The 21,143-nt window shown below is 38.7% G+C and overlaps 1 pseudogene across 1 annotated transcript; it reads left to right on the plus strand.

The window, feature by feature from the left end:
* Positions 1-3,706: 3,706 nt before the first annotated feature.
* Positions 3,707-20,904, plus strand: LOC308437480 (centrosomal protein of 19 kDa-like; annotated as a pseudogene). The gene is made up of 3 exons: positions 3,707-3,768; positions 5,313-5,451; positions 20,416-20,904. The product of its transcript is annotated as a centrosomal protein of 19 kDa-like (transcript).
* Positions 20,905-21,143: the final 239 nt, after the last annotated feature.

Consider the following 21,143-nt stretch of genomic DNA (forward strand, 5'->3'; position numbering starts at 1 on the left):
TTCATAAACAAAGGTCACCAAATACACTGTTACTCAAAATTGGTGAATCAGAATGATCAAGTACATTTATCTCCTTAAGGTTGTAATATACTTTACACCATGGGCTTTTGAAACTCTTTGACCTCTCAGGAGAGAGACTAACTTGAAATGCTTTAGTAGCTATATATTTATGTTGTTCTAGAACCAATTCTGATGCCAAAATTTCTATTAGTCAGAGTTCTAGAGTAACAGAAACTATAAATTAATCTCAATAGATGAGAGAGAGTGAAAGAGAGAGAGAGAGAGATTGGAGAAACTCTGGCCAGCTCAAAAGTCGTGAGCATGGCTGCCCTTGTCCACAATTTCTAATGATTTGTAAAAAAAAAAAAAAAAAAAAAAAAAAAACTATTAAATTACATTCCCAAAGCTATCCTGTAAGGTCTACTCCCTTATATGACCAATTCCTTCTGCTGAGGCTGACTATCAAAGTCCAGCTATCAGTATATTAAAGTTTAGCAATTAATTTCCCCCTTTGGATCACCTAATTAACATGTTCAGTTAAAATTCAACACCTCATTCTTACACAGAGTTTTCCCTTTTATCTTTATGTACCACTATTTTATAAATCACCATTTTAATGTGCCAAATCTGTCTCCTCTCTATACAGATTTGGTTCTTTGTCCCACTCGAAGACAAATACCCTCATTCTGTCTCCCTTGTACTGTTTCCCTTATCCCTAATCCCCTTTCTCCTGTTATGTGTTCCTAATCTCTGTCCTCTGTCCCTCTGAGACAAATACATCTTTGCGCTAAAAACTTGGTCTAGGGGGTCCTGAGCCAATATTTTGTCTTTCATATAAAGGTAGAGATAGAAATGACAAGAGAGAGAGAGATCGAGAGAGAGAGAGAGAGAGAGAGAGAGAGAGAGAGAGAGAGAGAGAGAGAGAGAAAGGGGATTTATTGTTTATTAGAATGACTCAGAGGCTGCAATCCACCTAATCCAACAATGGTTGGCTAAGAATGGAAAATACAAAACTACAGTAGTTGCTCAGTTAATTCACAAGACTGGTTGTCACAGCTGGTCTTCAGTATATGCTGGAATTCCAAAGAACAAGATTCTAATGCCAGTGAAAGCATGTATGTGCTAGCACAAGCAAGGCAAGTCTAAATCAATGACATACAGAGCAAAAGCTTATTTCTTCTGCGTCAGTTTCTCTCAATTTGTGAGTTGCAACCCCTTTGCCAGGTTGAATGATCCTTTCACAGGATTTGTCTAAGACTGTCATAAAACATGGATATTTACATTACAGTTACAGAGTAGCAACAAAAATAATTTTATGCCTTATGATCTCTACAACATGAGGAATTATATTAAAAGGTAACAGCACTAGGGAAGTTGATAACCACTGTTCTTTGTCCTTTCATACACTTCCAGATGGTCCAGATTAAAGGTGTGTCTTTCTGCATAAAGATTCAGAGCAAAGATGTGTGTCTTCCTATCTAAAAGTCCAGACTAGAAGGAGACTCATCCACTTGAAACCAAGCAAAATATCTCTCACAGACATGCCTTCTATTTTAAATTGTAGTTCATTTCATATGTAGACAAGTTAAAAATGAATAATGACCATCACAACATCTCTCGTTGGTATGTGGACTTTCTTAAGCTTAAAGACTGAAACAGAACTAGGCAGAATAGTAAATAATTATGTGATGACATCAAAGCTCATAACAGGGTTGTGTTCTGAATAACATAGGCTCTGAATAAATAAAGCAATGAATAGCTAAAGGTGAGACATTTGGATGAGTTGCAGGTGATGTCTTTGGATTCCATCTCACACTTTGGTACATTATTGACAAATAAGGACATTTCTGTAACTTGTGGGAACAAAATCTCTAGAATTTATAAAGACACATCATAAAGATGAAATTCTTTTAGTCATAAAATGAAGCCATAACAATGATCAAAATTGACAAGAACTACTTAAAATTGACAGGAATAAGATGAATTAATTCATCTCTTATAAACTCCCAATGGATTCTTTAAGTTTTCTAAGGAATTAATGTCATATTACAAGGGCAAAGACATCATGTTCACCGTTTCCAACAGCTGTAGTACCATTTTTGTCCTTTCTCTGGTAAGGTTTCCAGCTCTGTTCCCAGGGGTTGTTTTTGATTCGTTCCGAGTGCTTTTTGTGAATTTCGTGTACCTAATATAATGATGCCTTGCATAAATCAGATATGAGATAGAATCATAAACATAATGATAATGCATTTGAGAATGATATAGATATAAATAATTCTGGCATAGTCCACAGTCCCCACTTTACTGTATTCTTCTGTTATAAATATTTCCTTGTAATTTTAACTGCCAAGGCAAATATCTATTTCATAATATTAAAAAATTTCACTGAGATCAGATGAAAAACATTGAGGCCACATGGAAACTTAACCATGCATTTTTATTTTGTAGTATTATTTTAAATTATAAGTGATATTTGAAAGCACATAAGATAAATCTTCAAAATTATAAAGAATTTTACATATCAAAATTAAAGATTTGTTTGCTGAGTCACCTGCTCCGCACTCCAGCACCATTAAAGAATTTTTGAGACAGGGTCATTCTGAGAGGGCCTGATTGGGCATAGACTTGCAGTAAAAATGTAAACCTGGCTAGCCTCAAACCTACAGCCTGTTTCAAACTCTCAGAAGCTGGGATTACAGGCATATCCAACAACATGTGGCTTTAATATTTTTAAATGTCTACTTGTGTTTTAGAAAGCAATCTTAAACGCATGAAACCAATAAGGAAAGATATACTGTTGCTGTGTAACTCCACTTTAAGCCTTTTTCCACTTTGTCTTTCCCAAGGGATCCATCCATTGCTGTCCTTCATTTTCTGTACAGGGCCCTATAGTCCTTTGTTGATACTGCTTGAAAGAAAGGCATAGATCTGTTATGTCCCTTACTATACTTGTGTCACCTTGGAAACTGAATGTGTGTTTCAGAAAACTGACTTTCTGGTCTCTAGTTCATTAAATACTTCAGCCCTGTCCCAAAATACCATTGCCAAGTGGCTGTCTGAAATATAGGCCAGTTCTCTCTGTTAGGATAATGATTACCCTTTCAGGTATTTTGAATGGCTAAGCTGCTATTACAATTAATTATAGGGAAACTCTTAACTAGCACAGCCAAGGAACATGGTATTCTAGCTAATGGTTCAATTGAAAGAATGAGAAATTAAAAGATTTAGTGCCCCTGCAATTCAGTCTGGAACTGGGCCAGGTGATTTGGTTTTATCAGAGTGTTTCTCTTAAGCTAGACCATTACCTTGAACAATCAGCTGCCTAAATGGAAAGGGGATAATTTTCAAAAACTGCCAGTGCTAGTGTGGATCTCACCAATGCCTTTCTTCTTTGACTTTACAGCTTTCCTTCAGATAACGAATGTGTGATGAAGTTGTTATTAGTCACTACTACTAAGCATTGAGACTTTCTGGTGAGGGAGGGGTAGGACTTTGATGGGGTATAGAAAGGAGGGCTGAGATCGAAATGTAAAATAAATAAATAACAGATAAATTGGGAATCGCCACTATTCCTACTGCTAGCAATACCTTGTGAAAACTGAGGATTATCCCCTTCATGTTCCCATTAATGTGATGTCGGGCGTTTTCTTCTCACATGTATCTGTCAAGCTATTATAAAATGTAATGTTATGAGTCATTCGACCCAATGGTAACATGGACAGAATGGACGGAAGATGGTTCAATAGGCAAAGTGCCTGCTGCACAAGGGTACTGTCCTGATCTCAGAATCTGAATACCCTCATAAAAGCCAGGCACAGTGGCACATGCCTGTAACACCAGCAATGGGGACAGAAGCACAGATGTGGTGAGTCCTAGTAGCTTGCAAACAGCCAGTCTAGCTGAAAGATCAAGCTCCAGAGACCTTGACTCAAAAACTAAACCCCTTGCATGCATTCAAGAATACACATGTGTGAGCTTATGAGACTATAAACCAAGAATATCCCCGTTCCAGGCCTGAACAAGAAGCCATGTGTGTTCCCTACAGAGCTGCTACTCCTCAGTGTGGAACTACTGCATCTTTCCTGCCTGTGCCCGGTGCAGACTGAGCTTTTTTCTCTCATCACTCTGCCATGTTTACTAATTCTCGTGTTTCACTTCAATCAAAGCTGCAACTCTAGTTGCAGCGAAACAACATAGCTTTTCATCCTAAAGTGATAGCCTACTGCCTTGCCTCTCACTTCCTTCTTTCTGACTGTTCCGATTTAGTTTAGTATCCCTAAAACTCCTTTACAGTGACACAGAAAAACAGAACATCACTTACGATATCACAGGCAAGGGTGAGGAACAAAGAGAGAGAGGTAAAATACAGTATGCAAAAAAGAAAGAAAATAGCAGAACAGGTAGAGAAAAACTACATATTTTTAGAGTTACTGGAAAACATACACCCATTGCACAAAGACAATGCCACAGCAGTGTCTAAACAATTAAAGTTCACCATCCAGCCCCATCTCACTACATACATCTCTAATTGTGCAGACTTCAATTTTCCCTTCTGAATCTAATCAATGGAAATGAGAGCGATTTGCTGTCTTGACACTTCCCTCTGTATTTTCCGAAGTCTGTTTCTCAATGGCCCTATGGTCATATGGAAGATTGTGCTTCTTTTTCTAAAGCTTCAAGCCTTTTTATGTTGTGTTGATGTACAGAAACTTGGTGTTATACCTTGCTTCTAGTGTTAGTCTAATTGGCAATTTCACAACTGTAGCCCACAGCATAACAGTAGCAAGTGGAGATGGCTGTATACCACTTGCCAGCTTCTAAGAACAATCTAATTTTGTTTCATAGAGGTCCTCTGTCAGACTTCTAAGTCTGTATTGTTACAGTTAAGAAAACAGAGGGTCAGAGAGCTTGAGTAAATTTTCAGAAAGCATCATTAGGATTAAAACCTTTCTTTCAGAAAGTCAATCCACAAGGCTATTGCTTTTGAGCACACTTTTTTTATTTCTTTTGTTAGACTTTCATATACTCTAGTCTAGTCTTATATTTCTCTGTAGCTGAGAGGATTGAAATCATGATTCACAGACACCCTAATGCTTAGGTTCTTTACCACACTTTTTGGTAATAGGCCACAGTTTTCATTGATTTTACTTTTAAGACATCTTCTGTGTATGCCAACTTGAGTAGGGAGTTTCGTTTGTGAGCCAACAAACTGGACCACTTATGCTCCTCCGGGATTGATATAATGGAGCCTTCCAAACATGAGGAGCTTTTCGTGATATTGTTTACACTGTCCTTGTCTCTGAATTTCGCAGTATAAGAAAAGATACAGAAGCAACACATGAGACAGAGAAAATTCCTCAGCAAGAGACTGTCCAGAGTGTTCATCATTCCCAGTTGCTGGGAAGATCTGAGATTGGATTCTCCGTTCACCCTAACTGTGCTCTCACCAAGGTGGGTAGGGATAATTCCCAGAGAGCAGGGTGTTATGCAGAGACAGACAGAAGCAGCACATGACTTTAATAAACTATTTTATTCACAAAATACAATAAAAAGGATTTTTCACCAGATTCTTTCATTTTTTTAGAGGCCTTTAAAGAAAACAAAGTAAATTTCATGTTATGGGCTCTATAGTGTTATCTTCTTTAGATGTTATAGAATGACTTGTTTTTATATGAACCAGTCCTCCTTTTTATCCAGCAACTAAAATGATTCTAAGGCCACTATCAGGGTGTGAAAAAAATAATAAAGTGTTCTATTTAGATCAGATGACTAGAAATATAAATGGTCTAGAAACTGTAAATGCTGAACAAAAATGTTTAAGACACTTGCTGTACTTCACAGCACAATTACAAATCCTTCTCGAAATTTCTCAGGCATTCAGAAATGGAGCTGGAGCTAATTAACTGTCCTGGCAATGGGAATATGTGGTCACCATTCACAGTTGCTGAATGTGGTACTTAATTTGAGCAATTAATGGATTAAAGAGCAATAGTTAGCAAGAGTATCAGTAGATAGAGCATGCCTACCTAAGTGGCTCTTATTCAACTTCAATACTACTTTCCTGAAGGTGTATGTTTGTATCATTTTTTTTAATATCAAAACATTTCCATTGCAAAGAGCAGTAAGAAAGCTGTGTGTCAGTTCCGTACTGACAAATGTAACATGGTAACTCCCGTAAGTTGTTACTCATGCCTGGGGATATCCAGTTCATGGTGCAGGGTACTTGTTCTGACGTCCTCTATGCCTTACCACAACAAAAACAGCAAGGCCCATGGATCAGCAAAAGGTACAGAGATAAATCACTCCAAAGACAATCTCAAGAAACACTATATGCTTTATTACATGTGCACAACCGCTTATACAGTAGAAGCCTATGGACTTTATTGGTTAGCAAATTACCCTGGGTTAGATAGTGAGCACTCATATCAACGGGGTCTTGATGCAGAAGGAGGACATTAAAAGAGATGTGAAGAGTGCAGACACATCCACAGGCCAGATACTCATATTACTTCATAAATTAATATTCTGGCTTCAGGAACATGGTGACATGCTTATTTAGAAGAGCAGTATGCCAGGTATACTGTCTGCATTTTCTCCTAAGCTTATGTAAGTGAAAGAAATGAAAACTGTCCCTAAGTGTAGATTTCTATTAACTTGATACATGATTGGACAGTGGAGAGGGAGGCAGACAAAAGGTAAGAAAACGAAAGACAAACAGATTGAGGGAAGAGATTAAGATGAAGCAGAGGAAGCAGACCTGGATCCTGGTGGCTGTAATTGACGTTAAGTAGAATTAACTATTTTTAAGGGATTCTATAAGTCTTTTATCTCTTATAGAAGGGCAGTTTGTTTCTTTGTCCATTTTATGTACTCTTATGGTATAGAGGGTTTGTGGGTTGAGATTGTAATATATAAACCTATGTGAAAAGCTATCGAGCCTCAGAGTAATGTTTGTAACAGGCAGTGGAGGAAAGAAAACACTGGGGCGGTAACCACCACCAGGGACAGAAGCAGCAGTGCGGGTGGAGTGAACCACCTGGGAAAGGAATCTCATGGAACGTGTAGCTCATGGGCCGAGTGACAGGGTCCATGTGCACAGCTTCATATTAAGCAATGCCCATAGAGTGAGACTTCAGGGGGCGATAAAAAGATAAGCTTTTTCTTTTTGATAATTACTACAACACCTAAGTATTTCAAAACTTTTCAGGGATGTACTTAAACTATACTAAGTATCTGTATCATTAATGTAAGATCAACCCTGTGCTCTTGTCTTACTCCCTAGTCCCAGAAAATACAATTCACTTTCAACATTTCTTGAATTCATCAATGAGACAGCTTTCCACCAGAGCCTACTGTGCTTCACATTTCGTGTTCACAGCCATCGTGTGTGTGTGTGTGTGTGTGTGTGTGTGTGTGTGTGTGTGTGAAGAAGAATCTACATTTTCTTGTGCTCAAGTATTTCCATAGTTTGTCTCAGTCCTCATTTATTATGAAGGAAGTTCCAGAAAATTATGAGTTCCTGCAGCTGCTCCAGCTAAACTACATCATTACTCTGTGTCCTGGCACTGCCTTTGCCAATCATGACCTATCTGAGCTTCTCACAGAGCTTCCATAGTTTTTCTCTGTATCTTTCTTTACATCGTGGGGAGTTATAGACACTTGTAACTACGTTCTCATCTGAAGTGAGTGCTGCCTAGTTCAGCTATTGCTGGAGAGAAGGTGGACTTTGTGGGATTAAATTCTTGAAACGCTGGAAGTTCTATCTGCTTCCTGAGTTCCAGCGCCAGTCACCAGTTGAAGTGGAAAATATTAGAATTCTTGTCAGCTCTAAAGTATTATCATAAGCTAGAGGGCCTAAAACAACCACAACTGATTATCTCATAGTTCCAGTGACCAGAAATCCAGAATGAAATGCAAGACCATAGATGAATAACTCCCTAGATGAAGGGCTATAGCTAATTAATGGCTACCAAAAGAGGAAGAGTCGGTCATCTTGAGGAAGGACCCTGATAAGTTATCCAATCACAATGACTGTTGGTGGAGAGCCATTAGGGGCTGCTTGCTTTTACACTTGCGAGGAATCTGACATTGCCAGGACAAAGAAGTAAAGTCAAGGTGGGAATCTGACTTTGGACCTGGACTCAGGAAATAGGCCAAGATTAAGAACATTTACTTTTGAGTTAATGCAAAGCTCTAGGCAGGCTCAGTGGAAGTGTGGTGGTCCTTTTGTCTCAGTCATCCTGCTTAGCTCCTAGAAGTGTTTACTGAATTATGTTTATTCCCTTGCTTGTTCCTTGACACAGAACTGATTTTATTATTCTGCATGTCATTAATGTGGTAAAAAAGCAGATTAGGAAATAATAAACCCACTTCAGACTCAGAATTGGCTGGGGTCAGGTTTTAATGTTGTCTATTTGTTATTTTTATTTTTAATTCTCACTCCTGGCCTGGAGAACCTGTTGACTGACTGAGCTGACTTGGTCAACTGTTCAGCCCTAAACATGTATATTTTAGGCAACAAAAAATAGTCTTAGTCAGTGGTGTGTGTTGAGAGAGGAACGATTCTAAAAAACAAACTAAAATGTGCTTTTGAAAAACAAAAGTATTAGGCTGGAAAGAGCGCTGACTACTCTTACAGAGTCCGTAGTTCAATTCCCAGCAACCACATGGTGGCTCACAACCATCTGTAATGGGATCTGATGCCCTCTTCTGGTGTGTCTGATGACAGCTACAGTGTACTCATATATATGAAATAAATAAAAATAATTTTAAAAAAGTGTTAACAGGCCCATTGGTCCTCCTTGGTCCTAGTGAACAGGAATGAACTTTTCTAGATTCCTTTGCGGTCTCTGGCTACTCACCACCTGTTTTGTTTTGTTTTTTTTTTTTTTTTTTTTTAAGAACTGGATTTATGAGCCTGAGTTCTATCATCTTCAACTAAATGATCTTACATTCTGTAATGTTGGGTTACTACATTCTTTTCTAAGGATACCAGTTTTAGATTTAGAGCCAGTTCTATCACAGCAAGGCCTCACTTCTCCTGGCTACCCATAAATTTGTTTCTAAAAAAAAGACACATCCTAGAGGTCAGGGAAGGCATTAAAATTTGGGTCAATACTATTCACATGCATAGGACCCCTCAGTTTACCTATGTGAATTACCTGCTACCTGTCAGTTTTTCATCATTATGTTTTGTTAAACCTTTTGTTAATTTCATTCAAAAGAGGGCACTAGTGCCATACCTGGGAAGTCTGCTTGCTGTGACTCTAACACACTCTGAAGCATATAGGATTTTTCTTTCTTTTTTTTTTTTTTTTTTTTTTTTACTTTAAAGAATATATTGACTTTTTGGATACCTGAAAGGAAAATGAGATATCTGGTCATGAGGAAATCTAATCTCCTCGTACAGGGCACCAATGTTGTTTAAAGATGACATCCTGGGTTTCCACACCAATGTTAGGAAAAAAGATGGGGAAGGGTATATGGCCCATGGAGATTCAGTGAGGACTTGGGGCAAGGGAGATGCCTCTGGGGGGCCCATGCTAGAAATCCCTTCACCCTGAGGGACCAGCCACAGGACTGGTATAGTACAGAATAGAGTTTATTTAGGTCATGGGGGAGTTAAGAGGGCAGTAGAGGCAGAGAGAAAGAAGAGAAGAGAGAAGTAGAGGAGTAGAGGCCAGCCATGAGCATGTGGAGAGGGGGGAAGGAAAGGGGAAGAAGTGGGGAAAAAGGGGAGAGAAAGAGAGCAAGAACAAGAACAAGAGAAAGAGAAAGGATGGGGCAAGGAGCCCCTTTTATAGTGTCAGGTCACTGGGAGGGAGCATACCTGGCTATTGACAGGTAACTGAGGGGTGGAGTATACCTAGCTGTTGCTAGGTAACTGAGGGGTGGGTTTCACAGAATCCCAACAACACCTGCTTATTTTCTAATGGAAAAGAGCAAGAGGATGTGGATTTATGTAGGTAGGAAGAAAGGGAGGGAGTTGCAAAGAACTGGGGGAGGTAAAACCAAGATCAACATTTATTGTATCAAAAAATGTATTTTCAATTAAAAATGAATTATTTTCCTAAACCTGTTCATTGAATTTAAGATTATTTTAAAATTATTCAATTAGACACTGAAGTAAATTCAGACACTACATCACTATTGCCAAGTTCAAAGAGGCATATTGCTCTTCCTCCTTTGCTTCAGACAGCTTTTAAAGAAAAATACACAAGTGTTACTTAGTGCCACATATACCCTTTGCTCTTCTTCTTTCCACCATAGAGGAGACCTCCATCATGAAGCCAGGGCAAAATACCACAGGAAGTTTTTTCTTCTGTCCAATAAAAACCGCACAATATTCAGGGTCTTTAAACGAACCAATAGGTTGTGTGTGTATTGTGTGTTCAAAAACCATACTTTTATAGAACTTAGTATTGCTTAGAACAATACTAAGATGAAAAGAATAGGTGTTTGTTTTTTCTGAGTGACATTAAAGGTCTTTATTCAGGAAGGAATTATTGATATAGTTGATGACATTTGATTTGAATTCCTGGATGCAGTGATAAAATCTACACAGGAGTAATTGTGAATACCACAGTTGCCAAAGTATCAGAAAAAGGTTTAATAGTTTTATATATGCTCAGTGAAGATATCTGATCCCAATTCATTTGTAAAGGACACATATTGATAGTGTATATAGAAGAGCTGATCCACTATTTAATTACAGAATGATATAGAAAGGCTCATGTTTGGCTATACCGTGAAACATTAAGAACTATTAAATTTAAATGTAAAAAAGATTTTTTTTTGGAAAAGTAACCTTAGTTAGCTTAGGCTTGTAAAACACCATGACCAAAACAAAGCAACTAGGAGAGAAAAATGTTCATTTCAACTGACAACTGTCAGGTCACACTACGTCACTGAGGAACATCGAAGCAAAAACCTCCTACCAGAAACGTGGACGCAGGAACTGAGCAAAGACCATGGAAGAGTCTCCTTAATAACTTGCTTCTCATGGCCTGCTTGTCCCACTTTCTTATAGCACTCAGGACTACCAGGACTGGCACTCCACACAATAAATGTTTCTGAATATCAAGAAAATGCAACATAGACTTTTCTACAGGCTAACATCATAGGGACATTTTCTCAACTGAGATTCCCTCTTCCAAAGTTATTTTAACTTATGTTAAGCTAACATAAAATCGTCCAGCACTGTACTCAAAGCTCACATGTAAAATAACTGTTTAAATTTTATCTTAAAAATTACTTTCTTGAAGATGTAAATATTACATAAGTTAATTCCCAAAACTCCTGCCATTAGTATTTTTTGTATGTGTATATGTGTCAACAATCAGTTTGCTGACATAGGTTGAAAGTTAGATGCAGGATGTAGGATTTAGATATCTCAGAAAGATAACAGATTAGAAAGATTTCATTAATCAATTTTACCAAGACATTTGCAAAAACTCCTCTGTTGTTTTGTTTTTGGAGTTTTTTTTATTTCCTGGGAATTGCTTCCATGTATTATGTTTATAATATCAATTAGACCAACACTGATTTTTAAAAGCCTGCCCTCTCCTACCTTCTTACTGTATGAATTTGGTTCTGCAGAGGCTTTAGGTAGCTCATTTATGTGTATTTTCCAGCTGGCAGCTCAACCTATTGTAGTGCCTCTATTGTCATCTACAGACAACAGTAAATTTCCTTCATTATTAACTCCAGATGATAAACTACTGTGGTATGGGAATGATGTGTGGTGTGTATTGATAATGTCAGTAGAAACAGTCAATAAAGTGATATTGCTCAGTATTTCAAAAGAACAGAGCTATGATAGATAAGAAGAGCTAGAAATATATCAATATATAAACAATTAGAAATACCTCACACAGAGAAGCAGTTGCTCACAGAATTGTGCAAGAAATATGAAGTCCTCTAATTTTATTAATGAGGTACAGCCACAATTCTTGACTCTATCAGGGAAGTGCATGTGTTTTGGTTGGTTACACTCCCTACAATAGCACTACATAGCCAGTTATTTAATTACATGACCAAGAATTTTTCTCCAGATTTAATACTTGGCTGGATAAGATCAGGAGCTTTGATCATGAATTTCTAAATGCACAAAAATAAAACTGTTGAAAAGAATTTAAAATCATGCTACCAACAAATATATATATATATATATGATATCAAATACCTTTTTTTGCAAAAAATAGCAAAAAGAGTTACATTAGTCACCAACAGGCAGAACCTTGTCTAGAAATGTGCAGTGCATGGCACATCTGCTGACATATGCAATGGTTATGCTTTCAGACAGACCTCACCTAATTACCTACACATTCTGACAAGGTGAGGTGCTTTCTGCAGCTATCCTAGTTACATGACAGTGGCCTGTACCTGCACATTAAGCTTAGTGTGTGATAAAAGACCTTCTGTCCTTCCTCAGTATCAAACAATATCTCTGAGGTTAGATGAAGAAGGTAAGCCATGCCCAACCCCACCATGGAAAAAACCTTCATCCTTATAAATATCAGAACCAATTGTTTTACTTCTTTTGGTTGATCTCCTCCTCTCCTCTCCTCTTCTCTCTCTCTCTCTCTCTCTCTCTCTCTCTCTCTCTCTCTCTCTCTCTCTCTCTCTCTCATCTTGTTTCAAAGATCCTATCTTTGAAAACAATTAGCTGTATTACAAGCTATTTCAAATACGTATTTAAAAGTCAGCTATTCTCAACGTATAAAGAAATACATACCATGAATGTCCTTTGGTGACTGGGTTACCTCACTCAGGATGATATTCCCAAGTTCCCATCCATTTTCCTTCAAAATTTATGATAGCTTTGCTTTTAATATCTAATTGGTATTTCATTGTGTAGATAGTCCACATTTTCTTTTATTCATTTTTCAGTTGAGGGACAATGAGGTTGTTTCCCATTTCTGTCTATTACAAATAAAGCTGCTATGAACACAGTTGAGTAAGTGTCTCTGTGGACATTGGAGCATCTTTTGGTTATATGCCCAGGAATAGTTGAGTCTTGAGGTAGAACTATTCCCAATTTTCTTGGAAACCATCAAATTGATGACCAAAGCACAAGTTTGCACTCTCACCAGCAATGAAGAAGTGTTCCCCTTGTTCCACATTCTTACCAGCATATACAATCTTTTGAGATTTTGGTCTTAGCCATTCTGGTGGATATAAGATGGAACCTCAGAGTTGCTTTGATTTGCTTTTCCCCCATGACTAGGAACTTTGAACATTTCTCTAAATATTTCTCAAAATCCAGGTACCATACTAGACTCCACAGACCTAAAGAAGCTAAACAAGAAAGAAGGCCCAAAATAGAAAGCTTGAATCTCACTTAGAAGAGGGAATAAAATAGTCATAAGAGGCAGATAGAAGGAGGGAAGTAGGAGGGAGGAGATGGGGGAGAATAAGAGGTTCAGGATCCGGTTTGGGGGAGGATAGGAGAGATGAATAGATGGCCATGAAAATGAATGGAAATCTGCAACTGATGGGGTGAGGAGGTAGGAGGCATCTCTAGGATACAGAGACCTGGGATAAGGGAGGCACCCAAGAATCAGTGGGAGTGACCTGGGCTGTGACTCACAACATTGTGGATATGGAACCTGAAGGGGCCACCTTCTGTATCCAGGCAAGAACTCCAATGAAGTGATAGAGGCACCAACCTACCCACAAAACTTTCAACCACAAATGTATCCAGTCTACAAGAAATGCAGGGACAGGGGATGGAGCAGAGACTGAGGCAATGGCCAACCAATAACCAGCCCTACTTGAGACCCATCCCATGGGCATGTGCCAATCCCTAACCCCATTATGCTTGCAGACAGAAGGATGTTGTCCTCTGAGAGACTCCACCCAATTGTTGATTCAGACATGCCCACAACCAAACAGTCAATGGAACTTGGTGACTCTTATGGAAGAATAGGAGGAAGTATTTCTTGTCCTGAAGGGGAAAAGAACTCCACAGGAAGACCAACAGAGTCAACCTAAATGGATCCTTGGGGTTCTTAGAACCACCAACCAAAGAACATTCTCAAGATGGACCTAGGCTTCCCTACACATATCCAGCAGATGATCAGCTTGATCTTCATGTGGGGCTATCCCAAAAGCTGTTGCTGTGCATGGGATATATTCTTCTAGCTTGTGCTTTTCTTCTGGCCTCAGTGGAAGGAAGTGCCTAACCTCACAGACACTTGAAGTGCCAGGGTAAGGAATATCCAGGGGTCGCCCATCCTGCTCAGAAGAGAAGGGGGTGATGATGAAAGAAGTGTGAAAGGGGATGACCAGAATGGGGACAGTGAACAGGATGTAAACTGAATAAGTTAAAAAAAAAAATAAATTAAAATTTTAAAATGTCACTTATTAATCATGTAAAGAAAACTGTCTTCTAAGTTTCCTGTGAAGAGTCTAGAGCAAAATAAAGTAGTTCTGCCCATGATTTTGAAAAGTGAAACATGTTAACAAATACAGAACATAAGTACTGGGTCATTTTTGTTTTCTTATATCTTTCCTTGATGCTGGAAATGCAGTGAGACTACATCAGACCCACCACCTTCAGCTTTTAAAGGAAAGCCAAAGTCATTTGGAAAACACTTTTAAAGTTCTATTGTTGGAAATAATAAGTAGTTGGCAGTAGATGCCAGAGGCAGATTGTTGATAAAGTTTATCATTTTCCTTACTGAGAAAATTTTAATCTGTATCAAGTACATACTTTATACATCTACCACAAGGAATCACAATTTGATGGTATTTGAGTAAACATTAAAACCAGTGGTTATAATGAGTAGATGCTTACTTTTGTAACATTTTAAACCTAGCCATGATTTATTTGCTGTATAATTTTTGGTCACAATGCTGTTTAAATTTGTTGTGTTCAGGTCCATGCATGTATGCTGGTTCACATGTACATTGCACATATATATATACATGTGTGAAAGCCGGGGACATACTCATGTGCCATTTTCAGGAGCTATCCACTCTATTGTTTGAAGCAATGACTCCCATGGGCCTGGCCGATGAATTGTAGAGATCTACCTGTCCCTGTCTCCCAGTACTAGAATTACAAGTATTCCACCATGCCTGGCATACATTAGCTCTTCAGATCTACTTCAAGACTCTATGTGTGCACTTAATAAGCACTTTGCTTACTGAGATATCTCCCCAGCCTGCTTTGACACTCATTTTCCTGTATGAAAAGGCTATAGTGATGTGTGTGTGTGTGTGTGAGAGAGAGAGAGAGAGAGAGAGAGAGAGAGAGAGAGAGAGAGAGAGAGAGATGTGTTCAAAGAAACTACTGGCTTTCTTTGGCCTTTGTATGACTATGTGTTAATGGGCAGGATCCTTCCTCCCAGACCAAGAAAAGAAAAGCAGACCAGAGGTCCAGATACCAAAAGGAATAGATTTTCAAAAAATATTTTCCTTGTATTTAATAGTAAACAGGAAAATCAGGAACAGTGAGGAATAGAGCCCCAAGGGGCCTTAAAGTGAGGACTGCCTAGCACAAATCTAGGTTTTAAAGCAAATCTCTTAGAAGACCATGGTTAAAAAATGCTGAAAGGACTTAAGTTAACTTTTTAAATGACAATGCCCTTTGCCTTTAATTATTATTATTATTTGGGTGAGTCTTTATAAACTAGTCAGCAAGCATCTCAAGGTCACAATCCGGCTTTGATTAATCTCTGACTTCTCAGTCATAACTATTCATGACAGAATTATAACAAGGAGTAAACATCTATCACACAAATGAGAGAATCAATAGATTACCAAATGAATAATTGAATACAAGTACAGAGGGATTATGTGGACAGAGGTAAAGATGCATATTGGACAAATTCTAGCCACATCTAAAGTCTGACTGGAAATGTGGGGCATTTAAGTTACTCTCATAATTTATTCTAAGAGGTGTAATTATTGTCTGAAAATACCCTTCACCTAACGTTTATTTTTAGTTATTGTGTTAAAATAATTCCTTAATAACTTGCATATGATTAAATAGCCAGAATAATTTGCTAAATAGCATCTTTGCTGAGAAGCTGTTATATTGACCCTCATCTGATGTACAATAGCATGAGTATCGTGATGGTATTATCAGTGGCAAATATCAGGGCTGTTCATGCAGCGCAACATCATAAGCACAGAGTGCTGAGTGGGATCTCCAAAGCCACACATTCTCAGAAGTACAAGCTGTCAAGTAGGAGCTTTTTCTCTAACACTTTGGAAATTCTGTGTTTTCTTTCTCTACATGTCTTCCAGATTATCACAATGTAGGTTTTAAAAATTAAAACAAAATTCTCTTTAAACAATTAGCTGTTTTGCTTTCTCGCTGAATTTAGATGAAGATGGTAATCTCATACTTTTGAGAACTTTCATTTTTCATGGACCAAAAAGTGTTATGATAGAGAGTCTACTAATTTATCTTTAACATCATGTGTCGGGAACTAAATTAGACATCAGGGCATGTACACATTAGCAGTGTTTTCCACAAGTGGTGATGATACAGCACCATCCATTCTGTATGCTCTTCTACCTTGTTCCTAAGATTCTCTGTGGAGAGTGGGTGTGGTGGCAGTCCAAAGATGGCGCTTGGGACTCGGCCTAGTCTTGTGACTAGCACCTGACTTCCTCCTGCCCCCCCCCAGATTAGCCACTCCCACCGTGCGAGCTTCCCAGGCGCACCCATGACGCGAGATCAGGCCAGATGACATGGCCCTATAAACTGCAGCCACGAAACATGGAGTGAGGAGGTGGAGTTGAGAGAGCATAAAGGGGACTGCGCTTGGGGGTGGGGGGAGAGAGAGAGAAGAAGAGAGAGAAGGGGAGACAAAAGATTTTAACTTGCATGCTGTAAGGTTCCTGAATAAACCACTTTGAGAAGAACGCTGTGTCATTGCTTCTTTTCTGCTGGTCGGAGACAGTATCGACAATTCTCCAGGAAGACCAATCCCAAACAATATTACTGATGCCAAGAAGGGCATGTTAATATAGATGCCTAGCAAGAGGCTCTGCCACAGCATGACAGATACGGGGTGGATGCCTGGGGAAAACCACTAAAATGAGAATGTGTCTTAATGGAGGACTTAGAGAAAGAATTTAAGAAGTTGAAGGGATTTGCAACCCCATAAGAACAACAATACTAACCAACCAGAGCTCCCAGGGACTAAACCACTATCCAAAAAGTACACATGGATGAACCCATGGTTCCAGATGAACATGTAGCAGAGGATGACCTTGTCGGGCATCAATGGGAGAAGAAGCTTTTGGTACTGCTAAGGCTCAATGCCCCAATGTAGGGGAATGTCATGGTGGGGACAGGGGTGGGGTGGGTGAATGTGTGAACACCCTCATAAAAGCAGGGGGAGAAAAGGATGGGAATGCAGGTATGTAGGAGAATCCAGGAAAGGGGATAACATTTTAAATGTAAATAAAATATATCCAATAAAAATATAAAGAAAGAAAAATAACTCAACAAAGGACATATGAAATATAGTTAATACAAATAAATAAATGGGGTCAGACACACAAAAAAATTCAAATAAAAATAAAAGGTTCTCCACGCAGATATAGAATCTTTTCTACCTACCACTTGACCTAAGTCAGGTCTGTGGCTGCTGGGTATTAATGTTATGATGCAGAGCAACAGAAAGTGGTGTTAGGGTTTTGTGACTGGCAAATGCCATTGCTCCAGAGTGGTAGGACCTGGGAGAATGAAGCCAGTGACTGAGAAGAACTAAAGTCTCATACGATAACCAGCTTTGTTTAAAGCCTCAGTTAATATGTTTGGGGAGTACAGAAAGCTCATATGAGTAAAGTTCACATGTGTTCAACCTGTATGCAGTGACAAAGACAAGCCATATGTGTCAAAAATGTGTTTTTACATGGAGGCATACAAAGGACCTTTAAACATTGTCTGAATAACAAATCAAGTGGCAATGAGTAATCTGAAATAAACCCACTCCTGTTTGCTACAGATGGGAAGGGCATGAAAACTGATTCCAAAAGCAACCCTGTGCTTTAATGAAACTTGAGGTTACAAGACTGGTATGTTTTCATGGAGTGTTCTTACAAGCCCTCTGAATTCTCTCCCACATTCCTGGATCATGTTCCAACAGGCAACTTGTGGTTTTTGCTTTGTGATATGTTCAACTTTGAAATCTACTCATTCATTCTGAGTTATGTGCTACATAATATTGACGGTCATCTCAGAACTAAAATATTTCTTAAGTGCCTATATATTTGTTGTTTCTTCATGCAAAGAAAAACTATTTGTTTTGTTTTGTTTTGTTTTTTTTACCACCAAATCTCAGTTATATATTCTGAATGAAAGCGAGCATAGTAAAGAAACCAAAGTAACCACTTTGTGGGTGAAAGGGGAAATGTTTATTCCAAAACTGCCAACCCTGTCTCCTGCGAAAACAAGAGGTGACAGAGAAAGAATTTCCAGGGATCAATGCGAAAGAGAAAGGGAGCTTGTGAGATGGGATGAGACTTGAGAGTAGGGACTGAGGGAGCTTAGAGGCTAGTACCTACCTTAACCAGTTAATGGGCAGCAGAGTCTTATGTTAATGGAGAGCCACAAGTTCCCTAGTCAGAGATAAAAAGAAAGACTTCCTTTTTTAGCAGGTAGAAACTTTCCTCAAGCCCCCAAGAAAGGGGGGCTTTTGTCTAAATGCCTGACCTAAGGAAAAGGAATTTCTTGGAAACCAGACAGATTCAATAAATATTTATTGAATTAAGACAATTAAATCTGTAAGTTAAACAAAATGAATTGAAGTTGCTCTAAAATTACCCAGTTCAAAGCACCATAATCAGTGTTTCTTAGACCTGGGCTGAGGCACTGCATTCCTGACACAGGGGCCAGTGATAAGAGAGACTCCCAAGGACCAGCGAACATGCCAAAAGTGTTCACCTGATAGCTATCTTTCACTACTGTGTCCAACAAAAACATAACGCTGCTATTTTCTGTATATGTGTTATGTTCTTCTAGGTGGGCTGCCTTCTCTTTCCTCAGTGAGAAATAATGTTCCTAGCCTCATAGAGTCTTGATATGCCTGGTTGGGAGGAGGGGGAATCACGGGGACTTCTACTGGCTCAAAGAAGAGAGAGGGATAGGGGAAGGAAATGATAAGTAATAATAGTAATAATAATAATAATAATAATAATAGAAACAATATTGAGCTAATCTTCAGAGGAAAAAATTTTATTACAAACTGATATGCATGAAATTCTGACAAATGAAAATGCAAGTTACCAGATGACTTTGTCAGTTTCAACAAAAGCTATGTTGCTAACTTAATGGGTTTACTGACAACAAAGTAGCATGTTCTATTATTTTTCAATAGTTAGAAACTATATTATAATTAAAAGATTTACACTACTCAAAGTTCAATAGAGATTCAATTCAATCTCAATCAAAACATGTTCTATATTCTAATGGAAGATATAAATAAATTCATTTTCTGTGAGAGTAAAATCTGACAGATAAGTGTATGTCAAATAATGCAACAAAGAGACAAACGAAATAATGAAGAAAAACACTTGCAAACTGTTAATCTGACAAAGGGTTAAGTGACACAACAAGGAAAGATTTAAAAAATGGGGAAAGTAATTTGAATAGATATTTCTCAGTAGATATTATAAAAATAGCCACCAATAGATAGAACAATGCTATAAGGCTCTGATCCTCAGGGCAATGCCAATCAAAGCCACTGTGTGCTAGCATCTCATCCCACTCAGAATGACCATATAAAATAGACAACATTTAACAAATGCTTGTGAGAATTGAGCAAAGGCCAATGCCTACCGTTCATTGGAGAAACTGTAAGTAACATCCCAGCAACTCTACTTTTGTCTATGTGTCCAAAAGACAAGAGATCACAATATACCAATGAGAAAGCCGCATTCCCCCACTCACTGAAGGACTATTCATGGTAGCAAGATTTGGAATTAATGTATTTGGTAGATGATTGGCTAAAGTATTTTTGCAATGAAACATTATTAAGCCACAAAAAGAATGAAGTTGCTATTTGTGGCAGTGTGAATGTAGTAATGGGATAATACAATAAACACAGAAAGAAAATGCCACACAAGTCATCACCAACATGTGGAAGCTGAGAACTCTGATTTCCCAGCGGTTGAGAGAAGAGGAATGGTCACTGGAGGTCAGGAACCATAGTCAGGAGGAAGGACTCGGGAGATCCTCATGATGAATGGTGGAAGGCAGTTAGACAGTATGAATAACTTATAGCATGACACAATACTGTGACTAAAATCCACAGGAACTTCTAATATGTTAGATCTCCGCTGTGTAATGCAGTAGGATGGAAACCACCCTCTCACTGCTGTTCAGATTTGCACTTCCTTCCTGTACTTCTTCGAGGATTTCCTTTAGTTTACCCTGAATAACACAAGAAGGTGAGATACATTGCCAAGAAATGTGGAGTTAGGTTCCAGCCTCCAGCTATGATCTTGATCTACGAGAGTGAAACAGAAGGAAAGAGCCGCCAGCGCATCATGCCTGTCCAAAACTTTTTCAAGTTCTCAGATTGCACCAGAGCTGTGGAACAGCTAAAGAATAACCCTCGGCACAAGACTTAACTGGAACGGGTGTCTCTGAAGCAGCTGGAGAAGCTGTTTGTTTTCTTAGGAGGCTCCTTGCAGGGGCAGAGCTTGGCAGAAACAATGGCACAGATTCAGGGGGAAACCACCATTGATCCCGAGGAAGACCTGAACAAACTGGACGACAAGGAGCTCGCCAAAAGAAAGAGCATCACGGATGAGCTTTTCGAGAAAAATCAGAAGATAAAGGACGACCCCAGTTTTGTGTATGACATTGAGGTTGAGTTTCCTCAGGATGAACAGTTGCTGTCCTGCAGCTAGGACACAGCATCAGTCGAGTTCTGAGACCTACTACTCCATGTTCCCACACAGAACAAAGATGGGATCTAGAAAACGCTGAAACAATGATAAAACCAAGACACTTACACATGCTACAGTGGCCTAAGAAACACAGAACTACAGGACAGGAACCTGCCTCTAAGGAGGTGGCAGGCAATCTAATCCAATCTAAGAAGGTAACTCAAGAATTTGTAAAAATATATCTTAATAATATTACTCAGGAAAACGAGAAGAGAGAAGGGTCA

The sequence above is a fragment of the Micromys minutus genome, assembly GCF_963924665.1.
Source record: "Micromys minutus genome assembly, chromosome: 26".
In the NCBI taxonomy this organism is placed as follows: Eukaryota; Metazoa; Chordata; class Mammalia; order Rodentia; family Muridae; genus Micromys; species Micromys minutus.